We start from the raw sequence: 15,345 nt of genomic DNA on the forward strand, positions 1-15,345 counted from the left end.
AAAAATCTCCATTACTGAAGAAAAGCTGCAAGGACTACCTAGGAGGAAAGTAGAAATGCCAAGGGATTTACTAGTAAACCTTGCTCTGTAATAGGCTTATTATTAAACCTGCAATGCACTCTCCACCTCTAAACAGTCCTGTTCCCAGAAAAATAATAGCTAAAACCCACTTATGATTCAAATTATTTAGCTGGGTTGTGATAATTTGCCAGGACCCTTACATTCTTCAGTTAATAATGGAATTTCTCAGAAAAGTTGACTGAGGTTGCCAATTCCATTTTGTAACATTCATCACTATTTCAGTGTGGTTCTCCCCATGTTAAAATGAAATCAGAACTTTTTAAACACTTTTAGAAAAGGAATGAAGGAAGGGGTAAGTGGCGACAGCAACAAACATCCATTTCAATTAAGATCAGCCTCTTCTCAGATCACCTATATGTCAGGCAAGGTGTGGACTTTTAGGCATGGATATTCAGTGTCTCTAGGTGGTACCCCAAAACTAATGAAGAAAAGAAAACTTTTTATATCTTAAACACATTTCTGCAAAATGTTTTCACTCTGGGGTACTTCAATACTTTGGTAACAGCGTTCCAGCTGGCTGTAGTCCTAACTATTTCCATGCCATTAGTCTGCCATCACAGCTGAAAAATCTCATTAGAAAGAAATTCTTACAAGACTCATGACACTAGTGTTGCTAGTCTCAAGGAGAACTCTTGGAAGAGCTGTACTTGAAAGCTTAGGGTTTAGTTTTGCCAAACTTGGAAAAATAAATACAGTTAAACAGATAGGAACAGATGAATGGGAACTAGCATCTCTAAATATTTCAGGAAATCAGAAGAGATGTGACTTTCTATTTAATTGCTCCATCTCTAGTTTAACACCAAAGGAGCTCATGCAATCAGTTTAAGTAACTTCTCTTTCATGGCCTAAGGAGTTACCTAAGGAGTTAGGGTCAAATTCGTAAAGGCAAATAGATGCTGTTTGAAATATTCACCTACACAATTTATTGCTTTTATTGCTGATGATCCTCTGATACCAAATTTCACCCCAGTACAAACTCATCAATTTATCAGTGCTCACAGAGACAGGTGACCCAAACAGCCTGTGACTTAAATGAGAGTTAGATAACAGAGGGATTTTTTTAAATCTCCCAAGGACCCAATATGCAATTTTAGATACCAGGTAAAACCAGACTCAGAATCCCATTACAACTGGTGCTAGTGGAAGGGCTTTTCATAAGCTTTAAGATTTGATCCAGTAATGCTAAATGTCGTTCCACTCTGTTTATATCCAGATAAAAAAGCTGTGATAATTTGAAGTTAGGTGATCCAGGTAAAAAGCATGTTAAGATATGGAAGGCCCTAAAAACCTAGCCTTAACTGTGTCTTGGGATGACATCATGCAATGGCCATGCAATTATTATTAAACACATCATAGTATTTCAGTCCCAGGTAAGACTGGTCTGATGACAAGACACGCTTACGCTGTTTTTTTGCTCATATTGCTACTTCAGAGCTGAATTAGGATGACTGATCTATTTATTAAGAAAAAACCAAACATGTCTCAAATCACAGCAACAAAAGTTTTTCTGTTCCTCTCAAGGAAACTGCATTGGTATCAACATTAAAGAGTTTTCAAAACACTGCAGCAAAAGCTTGCTGAAAATACTTTTAAACAGTGAGGGTTACTGGGTCGCTCTGAAGTGCCTGAGTTCCTTCCTACCACCTGTAAGGGTCTTTACAGAGCAGATCTAATGGGGTTTTCAGCACCTAATAGGTCAATTGGAGAATGGAAACACATAGCTGCCTAATATATGGCGTTTACAGAAGTGACACGGAATCTGGATAAGTTTTCAGTAAAGCAAAGCACAGTAGTCCTGGAAAGCAGATTTACTCCCATACACCTCTGCATATCTTTCTTACATACTTTCCTAGGTAATAATACTGTCTATACCTAGAAGGGGGAGGAAAGAATCAGAAGCTTTTTCTCTAGTGTACTGCTACTGGGACTGTATCTGCAACTGTAGAAAAGAGGTTTGGCTATAAAAACCAACCATCTGAGTTAATATGTACAGTAGCACATACTGCAGCCGAGAATATAGTGATTGTTTTTCATCATGGTGCTGCAATTTTGCCCATTTACTTGTGTCAGGTAATATCAGCGGATTCCACAAATGTCATTTATCATTTGTCATACTTGAAGCAAACATCTGCAAGGTTGAACCACTGAATTAAATACTTATTATCTAGAATAGGAAAGGAACTGGACAGAGTGAATTTAAGCGTGCTGTCTCACAATATGCACACTTAGCGTTTCTACCCTATCCATTGAAATACCACTGGGCCAAGGCTACACAAATAGGTTTATGTATTATCACTACTGGTCTTTTAATCAAGCCTGTGAGGATGATTCATGCCCTGATAGACCTCCAGACAATGGTATGGAAACATCCACGCGCGCAGCAGAGGAGCGGACAGAAGGCCCATAATGGGATCCGTTTGGGAGGCCCTCTAACAGCGTGCTGGTGGCCCACGGCTCTTCTTTGCCAGCAGTGGGCTATTACAACACTGCCCGCCACCAGTGAGCCTGGCGTGGGTTTGGTACGTGCCCACGTGCCAGGTGCCATTCCACTCAGCAATGCCTTGCACAGTTCAGGGCTTAGCACAGGCCAGGCACCATTCCTAATAAGTGGCTTAGATATGCCAGACCCGTTTGGGAAGGCACGAGAGATTAGACATAAAGGCACGAGTCGTGCAGTTCCAGTTAACCTCAGGATCCCAGAGCTGTTTTGGCCATATTCCTATACTGGTTTATGTTTAGGCTGATGGTCCAACAGGGCAAAAGGCGGTAGAGACGGCAGAGCACACAGGAGGCTATAAAATGTTCTAGCCTCCTATGGTGCTTCAGCCTCTCCGAATTGCTAGGAATTGCCTATGATCTGTGCCACGAGCCTCTGAAAGAAGTCAGTTGCCAGATTGTGTCCTGCAACTTCTGCTCAGGAGGGACGACTGCTCGCAGAGGAACGTGGTGCTGCTCGCCACGCGCTGCCCCAGGACCTGCAGCTCCAAGGAGATATTCCTCGGGAGAGCTTTGGAGGGTGAACCTTCCCTCCTTACTGGTTCCAGGAGAGAAGGCATAGGGCAAAACTAGTGCCAATGATACTTCATTTCAGGGCAGCAATTGCTTTTATAAACTTGATAACTTTTTATAACTTGTTTCTTAGAAGCTAGGTAAAAACATTGTTACTAGTCATCACAAGCATTGGTCACTACCTATGTGGGCTGGGTTTATAACTATGAATTTTAGGTAGAAAACTCATCATATAACACTTCATACTTGCAGATAAACATCCTAACTTTTCCCTTTAGGTTTCCACAGGTATTTGTTTGTACCGAAAGAAGAATCTCCAACATCTTGAGTTCCAACCTCCAGAGACAAATACTGTCTGGCAACTTTTCTGTTACTTCTTCTTTAAAAATTGCTCTGCTTTTCCTCTCGTAACCTCTCTCCACCATCTGTCTCTCCTTCCATAATTCAAGGTACTACACTCCTTTCCTTGTTCTCCTAGTCCCAGCCTATATTCCCAGCACGTTTTTTCCAGTCTCTTTACCCAGTCATCCCTCTTCTCTTCTCCCAGGCTCATTTCTGACCTTAAAACACAGGGTCCCACCCTTTCCACAGTCAGTCTCCAGGAAATCTTTAGGCCCCATTCTGCAACTGTGCCTTATTCTTCTTTTTCTTCCCCACGGACCCCGTCTCACCTATCTCCTTTTCTGCACTTCTTTCTTTTCTCAGCTGAGCACTACTCTATGTTGCTTCCTCTTCTATGTACAGAAAGCCAGTATAGGGTTAGAAGCGGCCCAGGGCATGAAAAGTTTTTCTGAGTTCCCCAAAAGTCCTTGACTGAAGCATCTTTACTGTGTGGGGAAAGCACGCGGAACACATCTGGTCAGCTAAGGGTAAAGTAACAAACACCTTAAAGAAACACAGAAGTTTGCAGTGATCCTTAATTTCTGTAGGAGATCTCTAAAAAGCCTGAAGTAACAGCTTTCTCACAACTTGCCTGAACCTGTATGAATTCCTATTGACATAATTACTAAGACTTCAAAAAAATTGGGGAGAATTTTCACAGGTGTGATGGAAGGCTTATTTTTGACAGGAGAGCTATCCCTCTGCCAAATTTAAAATCCCTGCTTCAAAGCAGGGTGGTGCTGGAGAATTTTACAGAAAAGACCTCGAAGTATTAACATGAGCAAAGTGGCACTTTGTTCCTAGGCTCATTCACTGAAGGAGCTGAATTATTTGGCTGAAATATTACAGAATTCAGCCAGAGGCACAGACAGGGTATGAAAAGTTTTGGCTTAAACTCAGTGCTTCAAAAAGGTATAAACAACTAAGACCAGTGTTGTATAATGGGAATAGAGGCTGTCTTCACTGGTGCCTGCAGTGGTGCATAATAAGTGGTGCTGCTCGCACAGACACACGGAGTTCTGACCCTGCTTCTTCTCTTTCCATGATTGCAGCAGGGAAAAGGATCTTTCAGTAGAAATACCAGAACAGTTTGAAAGGTCATTAATGACCCATTCTATATAGTATTCATTTATTCCCTACCTAGCATTCCATTCATTTAGGAGCTCAAGAAGCAACCAGAAAATAAACATCATCTCAGGGTATTCCCAGGATTATTCTCTAGGACATCTCCAAAGCAGCCCGCAATCCTCAGCCCGTGAGAGACAAGGAGGCATGTGAGGAGCGAGAGGTACAGATCAGTTCCTCCTGCATGCCAGCTGAAGTTACAAGATGTACGTGCCACAATGACTCAGCAGCAACAAACCTGCAATTTCCTGCAGCCTTCGGGCATTTGACATCAGAATGACTCAGCATCCACACGGAGAGTCAAGGAGTCCTTTGCACAGCTGCACCAGAGCATCTCTAAAAGAATTTAGGAGAAATAATGGTAGCTTTCAAGGTCTCCTTCTTTTTGTAACTTTTTTAGTCATTGCACTAACCTTCCTGTGATTGTTTCTACAATGAGACACTGCTGCAGGGGGCTGGGTGTGCCTCCACCCCTCTTACAAAGCAGGATTGCACCTCCTTCTCTGAGAAGTTCTTATCACACCATCTTTTCCACCAAATCTTTGATATGTGGCAATACTAACATAAGTAAACGCACAAATATTTAAGGTAGGAGTCATCACTGAATTCTGGTGAAAAGGAGCTGAGCCAGGTCTTAAAGGCTTGGGCATTTTTCGTGCCCAAGAATGAGAGGCAGATCACACTCCGGCCAGTGAACCGCCTGCCCCAGCACCCGACCCACCCCCGCGAGCTGAGGACCTCCAGCTCCAGGTGAGGAGTAGGGATGGAAAACACGCGCTACACCGAGCAAGGTCCCTTCTGTGGCGATGCTTTGAGAGGAGCGCACGGCTACCCAGCCTCAGTCAAGAAGTCCCACGCAGAGCACAACTTCACTCCACCGAAGAATCGCTGTGTTTCTCCTCCATGAGGGCATCTAAGCACTAGCACATGGACTTCTATGCCCACAAAGAACAACAGACTCCTGTTGTCCAAAAGTCAGGTCTGTCAAGCTTCAACATCGGGGATGTGAAAAACAACTGAGGGTTCAAATCTGATGGTGGGGATTCTTACACTGTCACGTAGCACAAGTTGTTTCAGTCATCTTTTCAAGCAAACAGCTAAGGAATTAATTTCCAAACCAATACGCAAAAAGAATATTACTTAGCTTGCAAGCTCTTTTGCTGTCATTTACTTTTTTAAGTGCTGCTGCTCCTAAGCAAGCTCCGCTTGTGCTGTCAGCAACACGGGTATTGGCCAGCTTCAGTCCAGATGCTGAGAGTGGCTTTAGCAGCTGCTCCCGCAGCCACTTCAGTTGTTTTAGCCTGCTCGACTCAAAAAGCACAGACGAGTGCTTGAATACGTTCGCTTGGCACCACACTACCTTAACACAGCCGTGCGACTGTGGGACCGCAGCTGGTGGGTGACCGTCCGGCGGGGAATGCAGGCGGAGGAACTGAGGTCTGACACTGGAAGTTAGGAAACGTCAGATAAATTATTTCCTGGCAACCTTTATTCTGTTCCCTCGTGCAATTACAATTCAATACGGTCTTTAATTATGTAATCACGTTCTATTCTTCCCCTTTTTTGCCTCTTACATTTCATGCAGAAAATGGATTCCCATGGTAGCTAAATTAAGGTTTCGGTGGCAACTTTAGGTGTAGTGATGCCTCGCTTCTGTGCAGCTTGACCCTTCATCCTAAATTATATTTTTGGCAAAGTCAGGTGAATTTTGAGTGTCCTTTACCACAGCTTTGCAAGTGGCTAGCAGCGGCAGTCTTTGCTTTTCATGCATCACAAGCTTGAACTCCAACATGCATTGCCTTGTGAAAAGTTTCAGTGTTTGGTTGGTTTGTTTCCAGAAGAAAATTGCTTCTACTAAACGCTAAAATGTGATCATTTTTCATGTGAGATGTTGCATTTTCACTGGAAATTGTGAAAGAAAATGGGATACGAGCAATTGAGCTGCAGTTCCCACAAGGCATGAAAGTAGCACTCCACATTGAAAAAACATAGTTTTAAACATGAAAGCTTGAGGTTGAAAATTGATGAGGTCAGGCTCAGACCTTCAGCATCCGATTTTTCACCAAAAAGCCAATATTTGCTTTGAGGGAAAAAAGTCAAGCCTCCTCCTAATTCTGATTCCAAGTAGCAGCCAGCACTGTTTGAAAATGTTACTAGGCAATGGCAGGACAGCAGAGAACAAATGAAACCAAATTCTTTCCTCCATGTACTTTAACTTGCATTTGGATTTTAAGAGAAGAAACTGTTTCTAGTTTTGTTTACCTCGCCTGCTTCAGCTCTTTTGTGTACAGTTCTAATGAAGTCCCGGGGGCAGGATGAACCCCCTCGAAGAACACGGTGTTTCTGTCCCTGCCAGTCAGTTGCTCCAAGGACTGAAAACACAACATTATGTTTTCTTGTTGGCAATCTGAGAAGCTTTGATATCTGCTGTTTATGTTTAATGCCTGTTTAAAAGCATCTTTTCCAACACATCACTGACGAGTCCCGAAAGCTTTTCGCATTGTTCTGAAGGGGTTTGTTTGTTCTGTTTTAATCTATGGGTAGCTAATACGGTCTCGATCTCAGGTTTGCTCTTTATTGAACTAGGTGACTCATCTGTCATGGCTACGTCTATTCCGGTCTGTCCATTTCTTCAGCTTGTTTTTCTGCGTTTGCCTGCAGTTTGTTCTTGGCTGCCTTCAGGCAGATGTTCTTCATTTCAGCTCCTCTTTTCAGTTTTGTAACTAAGCCTAAAGTGAGAACATAAAAGAAACCAAATACTCCAGGAACGTGATGACAAACAAAGCTTTCTTAGAGGTGAACCTATTTAATCAGTCAAGAAGATTCGATGCTACCATGGAACACAGGAAATGCTTGAGACTTACAAAGTTTATTATGATAAAAACTTTAGGCTGATGGGGTTTTGTATTAAGTTCTTTTATGAATATTTAGGAAAACAGATTTTTCACTGTACAGACTTTGTTATGGCTTGCACCAGACATCCTGTGCCTGGAGCTAATAAATAGCTGCAATATCAAAATTTAAAAGGCAATGCTGTGGATTCCTATGGGAGTCCTCCTTTCCAAAAGCCCTTCATGCTATTGAAATGCCTTTACCCCACTAAAATCAGTTTCATCAGAAGTGGCTTGATGCAGATTGCCTATACTATCTCATTGCTGTATTAGTTTATGGGACAGGGAACCCACAGCACGCAAGAGGCACCTCTAAATAATCTGTTCAAGAAATGACAATTAGTAATTGTTTTTGCTTATCTGAATCAAATCCACTTCTGTGCATTGAATATGGGTCTTTCAGAGAACCTCTGTTGCTTTGTGGAAACACTTTTTGAGAAAAGCATTCTCTTTTTATGGTGCAGTTACAAGGGTTTTTTTTATCATGGCTCTCATTTTTATTATTATGAAAATAAACATTTGCATGAAAACAGGATTTTTATTCTTTGAGAATTATTCATAAGACCACTGGTTTTTTTGCATTCATTTAATAATTTTCATCTTTGAAGAGCAATAAAACATGTTAGTTACTACTAACTAGTTACTATCTACCATAATACTACAGCAAAAATGAATTCTATTTCCATGAACATCATAAAGGTGTATGAGACATTGCAGTAGACGGTCATGAAGAATACTATTTTCACATACATGTTTATGATAATTTACACAGGAGAGAAATGGGTGCCAGGAGTAGAGCTTTCACACAACTGTTTCTAATAAAAATGGGGGGAAAACAGCACAGCACAAAACTTACTGACCTTTGCTGCTTTCAGACTCCTGTTGCTTCCTGCAGTCCTGCTTTGGTGTCTTAATGTCATCTGTAAGTGAATCCAGGATGCAGGCATATGACTACCGCTTGTAGAAGATACTAAAGAAAAAAAAACCAAACCAATACATTTTATTTGACTAGCATACTTGTTCTCATTTTCTTGCACAAGTTGGTGTAGCCATTGCAAAACTGCCACAAAGAAAGAAGCATTGTTAGAAATTAATTTTCTATGAGAATAAAACATATTGCTAGTTTTTAGTGATCAAAATAACATTATGAAAATGCCTCTATCTTTGATGTTTTTATGCCTAATGAAGCTTCAGACACTTAACATTAATTTACAGAGGCATAATACTGCAATCAAAGCTACTGTCCTTTTAATCTTCACTTTCTCGTAATGAAGGTCTTGAACTCAGTTTTTAATTTTCAAGTCCAGTCTTTTCTTTTTATCAGTACAGACTAACTGCTGCCAAAGATGTGAGGGGAAGTACAGGCCATCTCATATGTCCTCATTATGAAGTTTCCTATCACTCAACACAGGCATAATTTGATCACCTGGAAAAAAAAAAAAAAAAAAACCTAAACAACTTTAAACAGTTATTACTGCTGGAAATCCACATGAAAAATGGATGGTATGTCATAATGTGATGTTTTCTTTAAATTTCTCAGTACATCCTCTATGTTAGAGGCAAACATTTCATCAGCCATGCTCTTTCCTTTTTCTTTACTAAGGCAGGATTTCCATTTGAAGAAGGATTTCCACATGATTTAAAGGATCTTTTGGACTTTTCAAATGATCCCTCAAAAGCTTGCCAAACTCCACGTCCACAGTCTAGTTCCAGAGGTATCAAGGAGGATCTTCTAGTTAGTTCTTCTTCCCCAAAATGCTTCTGTGTGCTTGAAAAACTAAAATCCTTTCTGTATAAACCCCCTACTTCTTCATGTACTGGCCCTCTGAAATTTTGGAGCACTGAAATGTCTGTTTCTGAACGTTTTTATGGTCACGTAAATTAATCTTCTCGGCCTACCTCTGGCCAGTGTACCTCCTCTAGAAAGTCTTCTGCTGTTGCTGGTTTGCAAAGGCAGTTCGCCTACCGAGTTTGCAACTCATGGCCAAGTCACCAAGTGGTGCTTTCCAGCTGTTTAAGCTGTGGGACACTTTCCAGCAGGTCCGAAGGCACACGCTGATGCTGCCTAAATCCTTGCCCAGCTGAAGCCTGGGAATGCGTCCGCTCCCCCCAGCCCCCAGCCGAAGGCAACCTGGGCCCAGACCGCGGTCCCTCGGCGCACCAGCAGCACCCCAAGGCGGGCGGTGGGTCCCCCCACGGAGCGCTCCTGCTGCCTCCCTCAGACACGGCGGAACCTTACGCAGATGTGTGAAGGAGGAATGCTGGAAAAACAGCTTTTCGCGGCAAACACGGTTGCTGCGAAATCTGGATGTTCCATGGAAAACTTATGTTTTAATGAGAAACACTGAAACGTGATGATTCACACTATCATGAACCTCAAAGTGTTCTTTGCTGCATACTGAGCTCTAACTATGGCCTCAGGAGCCTCGTGCTCTAGAAGCTCCTACCCCCCTTTGCCTCCTAGAAAGCTTCCTGGCCAGACTCTATTATTTCCCATGATTTACTGGAGACACGCCTTACTAGGGTGAAGAACAGCATTTCTTTATCAGATCGCAGGCTTCATCTGATGAGTTTTTCATTCTGTTCCTCCTTCCCCCCCTCCCTAGACCACATCCCAGAGGTGGACGACTGGGGCACCGGGGGCTGACGTCCATTCAGCCTCTGCAGAGCCTTCAGGCACCGTTGGGACTTTCTGAGAGCCGTGAGTTGCAGCTCCCTGTACTTTCCCTATGGTGAATCCACCGCATTGCCCGAGCACCCTGTCAGCTTTAGAGCACCTCACTGCTGCCTTGCCAGAAAGACTGGATATAAAATAGAAAGCACGCCACACATTTTCTTGTGCCTTCAGGCTACAGCACACTGTACAGCTCAGGCACCCATCTGGAAGTCCCTGGTCCACGGACAAGTAATAGCCACGCAGTTCCCCGTTAATGAACCCAAGACCCAACAGCCACAGAAAGCCAGCAGAATATTTTGACCCGAGGTTGCGGTCCAGAGATGAAGAATACCGCTGATGGGCAGAGCCCACTTGCCAAAGATTTTTTTACCACTTAGGAGGATTAACAGAGGGAACGGTGTTAAATTCAACTCCTTTCAGCGGTTAGTCAAACTAATCATTAATTCATTAATATCCACTTATCTTCTGGATGGGTGACTTGCATCCGTGGCTGAAGCACCACATATTTCAGTCTGACTCATAACTCTTTAAGTTTGGAATTGTTCTGTCTCACATTGTTTTCAGCTATGCTGCTAGTCTTTGCTTACTCCCATTAATAGCTTTGCCATGGCCTCACGTCTGCCCCCAGCACCCTCCCAGTGTCTGTGGGCACAAGCCAACATTCGCTGTCTGAGGCAGGCGGGAAGATTTACTGCCTCATCCACAAAAGAGGAATCCTCGCTCCTCCGGAAAAGCCAGTCACAGCTTTATCACTCCTCGCTGCTGAGCATACGCTCCAGCTGATGTAAAAAAGCCTTGGAAGGTGCTTGAGAACCGGAGCTGCTGGCAAGGCAAAGAAGTGGCAGTCACTCCCTGCCCCCTCCAAGAATCCACATTCTGCAAGGGGGATTTTCCTCTCATTTAAGCCTGAAAACATTCCTGAGAGGAACAGTTTGTCCTCAAGTTGGCATAATGTTGCACTAAACATTTGCCACTTACTGTTCTGCAAGCTGTTAAGCTTCCTGTGAAAGCAGTACGATACCACAGAAGCACTCTTTTGTAAACAGTCCTACATCATTTTATTAAAGTACTGTGGCAATACGTATCTGGGTACAAAACAAGGGGAAGTTGCATCAGTATGTGGGCTGCAAATGGGGCAAGGGGAACTATTATCCTAAATTAACACAGAAAAAACAAATTATATTCAACCAGGAAGCCTTTTACAAGGAACAGCATGTAGAATGAAAAAAACACAACTCTAATGCTAAGCGTAGGATATACAGACAGAAAGAGAGGAAGGGTGTGATTTGAGAGTAGTCCTGACGTGCGATTGCAATGGGAAATAAGGAGAAAAACAATGAAAAGTTTCAGTAGGTTCTGGAAAAGGCACAGAAATAAAGGAGAAATGCACTTCTTACAAAGAATCTGGACAAGATTCCAACTGAGCAAGAAGTCCCTTCTTTCCTCACTGTACAAGGACACCAGCACCACACTGGGCAGCACGGAGCCCTTGTTTGGCTAAGGTCCTTGCTATTCCCTTCCTTACTGAACTGTAGAGCTTATCTGCAGTCTTGAACCGTAACTCTTATTTACTATGCGCTTTACAAGCCCCCTACTGCTAACAATCTAATTACAACACAAGAATTAACAGATAAACGCAGATGAACATCACTCAGTGGATCTCGGTGGTCCTTTCTAGTCTAGCATCCCCAAGGAAACAGGAAAGCACCCTGAAACTGAATTGTTCACCCTAAGAGACATCAGTTGAAGAACATCTGCACCTTAACTGCCAACGACTGCACCCTAACTGCTGACATAGTTTTTGCAAGTTTCTGATTTTCTGAGCGGATCTCAGGAAACGTAGCAGAATGAGAGTCACGTACTTGTCTGTACCTCTGCAAAAAGTGATCAGGCTGAACCTGCTCCAGAGGTGGCAAGTAAGCAACCTGCAGAATAAACCAGTTAAAGCACTACATTACAGAAGATTAAACACACCCAGAACTTCTCTCTGACACCGAAACCGGCCAGACCAGAATGTCCCATGCCTGCCCTGCTGACCACTCGTTCTCTCCAAAGCATGGGAGCTGCTTCCAAACTGCCTAGAGGGAATAGCCTCTGTTCTGTACCAACTCCCACGTAGTGCCCGAGAACTGCTGGGAGCCGATCCAGCCCGACCAGGGACCACGTTAATGACCCAGCACTGCAGATGACTGAGTTTGTTACTCTGGAAGATTTAGCATAAAAGACACCACCTGTGGCACTAGCGTCAAGGCAGTCGTGAGCAAGAATTAACTGGAGGAGAACAGCGGTGCTTTCAAGAACTTACAACAAAAGCATATTAACCGGACTGCACGTCTGTATGTACCAGAGGCAGAAAACAGATCAATACTCCAGAAAGGAAGCTCCTAAAGGAGCTGTTGTTCAGCAGAACACTGCTTGGAAGGGCAAACTCAGGGCTGTAAGCACACATACTATTTTCTTTTGTCTGTTCTCCTGCAAAGCAATGGGTTTGTTGAGTGCTGCAGAGGGGAAGGCTGACGAGGAAGACAAGGGCATCCCTAATTACAGACAGACAAGGCTGCACCAAAAGTGCCTGACTTACACAAGCGATTTGTCCTCCTGTTTGTGTAAGCAATCCAGCCAGACCACAAATACCGTCCTGAGTGCTCAGGTGAAAAGCGGTTGCAAGTCACTGTTCTGAGAAAATGCTCTGAAACGCAGAGCCCAAGGCTGTGACTCCAACCGAAGACCTCTGCATACCAGCACTGGAGGCCGGTGAGTCATGGCATGCGTGAAACAGCAGCGTTTGAGAAGCCCTTCCTAACCAAGTCCAGTAAAATTTATTGTTCTGAATTTGCAGTTAACTCAGATTAAATTGACATAATAGGGAGCATCTAACTCGTAGCCTTTTTGTAAGTGTGGGTTTGAATCTCATTTATAAAATAAAGGCATTTTCTGCTTCTGAAACAACATCAGTGGGCATTACTTGTTTCTAAACGCAGTAAAGCTGCATTTCACACAGTAAAGGAGCCAGGCCCTAGTTTGTTAGCACTTGTTCTGTGTCTGGGCTGAGAAACTAATCGATACCCTCAAATCCTGCCCCAAATGAACTTTTGTGCAAACTTGTGTCTTACAGCAACAGACCGAGTCACATCCTGCCTTAAGCCACAACTGGGTTCATGTTGCTGTAAGAGAGACCAGAGTTCGGCCCCCTCCCCCTTCCTTTTTTTCAGATAAACACACCAGCTCCAATTCTGACCTCCCAGACTGTCCGATAAACTCAAACCCACTCGTCCTACGCCAAGGGACCTGCTCTGGGGGGGCAGCTGGCCGGGGCTGTGCTGCACAGCGCGGGCAGGGGCAGGGGCAGGAGTGGGAGCAGGAGCAAAAACAGGAGCAGGGAGAGGGGCAGGAGCGAGAGCAGGAGCAAAAACAGGAGTAGAGGCAGGGACCGGGGCAGGGGCGGGAGTGGGAACAAGAACGGGAGTGGGAGCAGGGGTGGGAGCGGGAGTAGGAGCAGGAGCAAGAACAGGGACAGGAGTAGGAGCAGGAGCAGGGACAGGAGCAGGGACAGGAGCAGGAGCAGGGACAGGAGCAGGGACGGGAGCAGGAGCAGGGGCAGGAGCAGGAGCAGGGGCAGGGACAGGAGCAGGAGCAGGGGCAGGGACAGGAGCAGGGACAGGGACAGGAGTAGGGACAGGGACAGGAGCAGGAGCAGGGGCAGGGACAGGAGCAGGAGTAGGGACAGGGACAGGAGCAGGGGCAGGGACAGGAGTAGGGACAGGGACAGGAGCAGGAGCAGGGGCAGGGGCAGGGACAGGAGCAGGAGCAGGGACAGGAGCAGGAGTAGGGACAGGAGCAGGAGCAGGGGCAGGGACAGGAGCAGGGACAGGGACAGGAGTAGGGACAGGGGCAGGGACAGGAGCAGGAGTAGGGACAGGGACAGGAGCAGGGGCAGGGACAGGAGCAGGGACAGGGACAGGAGCAGGAGCAGGAGCAGGGGCAGGGACAGGAGCGGGAGCGGGAGCAGGGACAGGAGCGGGAGCAGGGACAGGAGCAGGAGCAGGGACAGGAGCAGGGACAGGAGCAGGAGCAGGGACAGGAGCAGAAGCAGGAGCAGGGGCAGGGACAGGAGCAGGAGTAGGGACAGGAGCAGGAGCAGGGGCAGGGACAGGAGCAGGGACAGGGACAGGAGTAGGGACAGGGACAGGAGCAGGAGCAGGGGCAGGGACAGGAGCAGGAGTAGGGACAGGGACAGGAGCAGGGACAAGAGCAGGAGCAGGGGCAGGAGCAGCAGCAGGGACAGGGACAGGGACAGGAGCAGGGGCAGGAGCAGGGACAGGAGCGGGAGCAGGGACAGGAGCAGGAGCAGGGACAGGAGCAGGGATGGGAGCAGGAGCAGGGACAGGAGCAGGGACAGGAGCAGGAGCAGGGACAGGAGCGGGACCAGGGACAGGAGCAGGAGCAGGGACAGGAGCAGGGACGGGAGCAGGGACAGGAGCAGGGACGGGAGCAGGAGCAGGGGCAGGGACAGGAGCGGGAGCGGGAGCGGGAGCAGGGACAGGAGCGGGAGCAGGGACAGGAGCAGGAGCAGGCACAGGAGCAGGGACGGGAGCAGGAGCAGGGACAGGAGCAGGAGCAGGGGCAGGGACAGGAGCGGGAGCGGGAGCGGGAGCAGGGACAGGAGCGGGAGCAGGGACAGGAGCAGGAGCAGGGACAGGAGCAGGGACGGGAGCAGGAGCAGGGACAGGAGCAGGAGCAGGGGCAGGGACAGGAGCAGGAGCAGGGGCAGGGACAGGAGCAGGGACAGGGACAGGGACAGGAGCAGGGGCAGGAGCAGGAGTAGGGACAGGAGCAGGAGCAGGGGCAGGGACAGGAGCAGGGACAGGGACAGGAGTAGGGACAGGGGCAGGGACAGGAGCAGGAGTAGGGACAGGGACAGGAGCAGGGGCAGGGACAGGAGCAGGGACAGGGACAGGAGCAGGAGCAGGAGCAGGGGCAGGGACAGGAGCGGGAGCGGGAGCAGGGACAGGAGCGGGAGCAGGGACAGGAGCGGGAGCAGGGACAGGAGCAGGGACGGGAGCAGGAGCAGGGACAGGAGCAGGAGCAGGGGCAGGGACAGGAGCAGGAGTAGGGACAGGAGCAGGAGCAGGGGCAGGGACAGGAGCAGGGACAGGGACAGGAGTAGGGACAGGGACAGGA

General features: G+C 46.4%; 1 long non-coding RNA gene across 2 annotated transcripts; it reads right to left on the reverse strand.

Annotated features, from left to right (window-relative positions):
* Window positions 1-7,096: 7,096 nt before the first annotated feature.
* On the reverse strand, window positions 7,097-12,665 carry LOC138689520 (uncharacterized). 2 transcript variants are annotated; one of them, XR_011328342.1, is made up of 3 exons: window positions 12,509-12,665; window positions 8,348-8,457; window positions 7,097-7,325 (listed from the first exon to the last, which is right to left on the reverse strand). It is a non-coding gene; the product is annotated as an uncharacterized lncRNA (long non-coding RNA). The 2 variants fall into 2 exon arrangements; XR_011328341.1 differs by lacking the exon at window positions 12,509-12,665 and having other exon boundaries at window positions 8,348-9,596.
* Window positions 12,666-15,345: the final 2,680 nt, after the last annotated feature.

Source organism: Haliaeetus albicilla, chromosome 17 (assembly GCF_947461875.1).
Source record: "Haliaeetus albicilla chromosome 17, bHalAlb1.1, whole genome shotgun sequence".
In the NCBI taxonomy this organism is placed as follows: Eukaryota; Metazoa; Chordata; class Aves; order Accipitriformes; family Accipitridae; genus Haliaeetus; species Haliaeetus albicilla.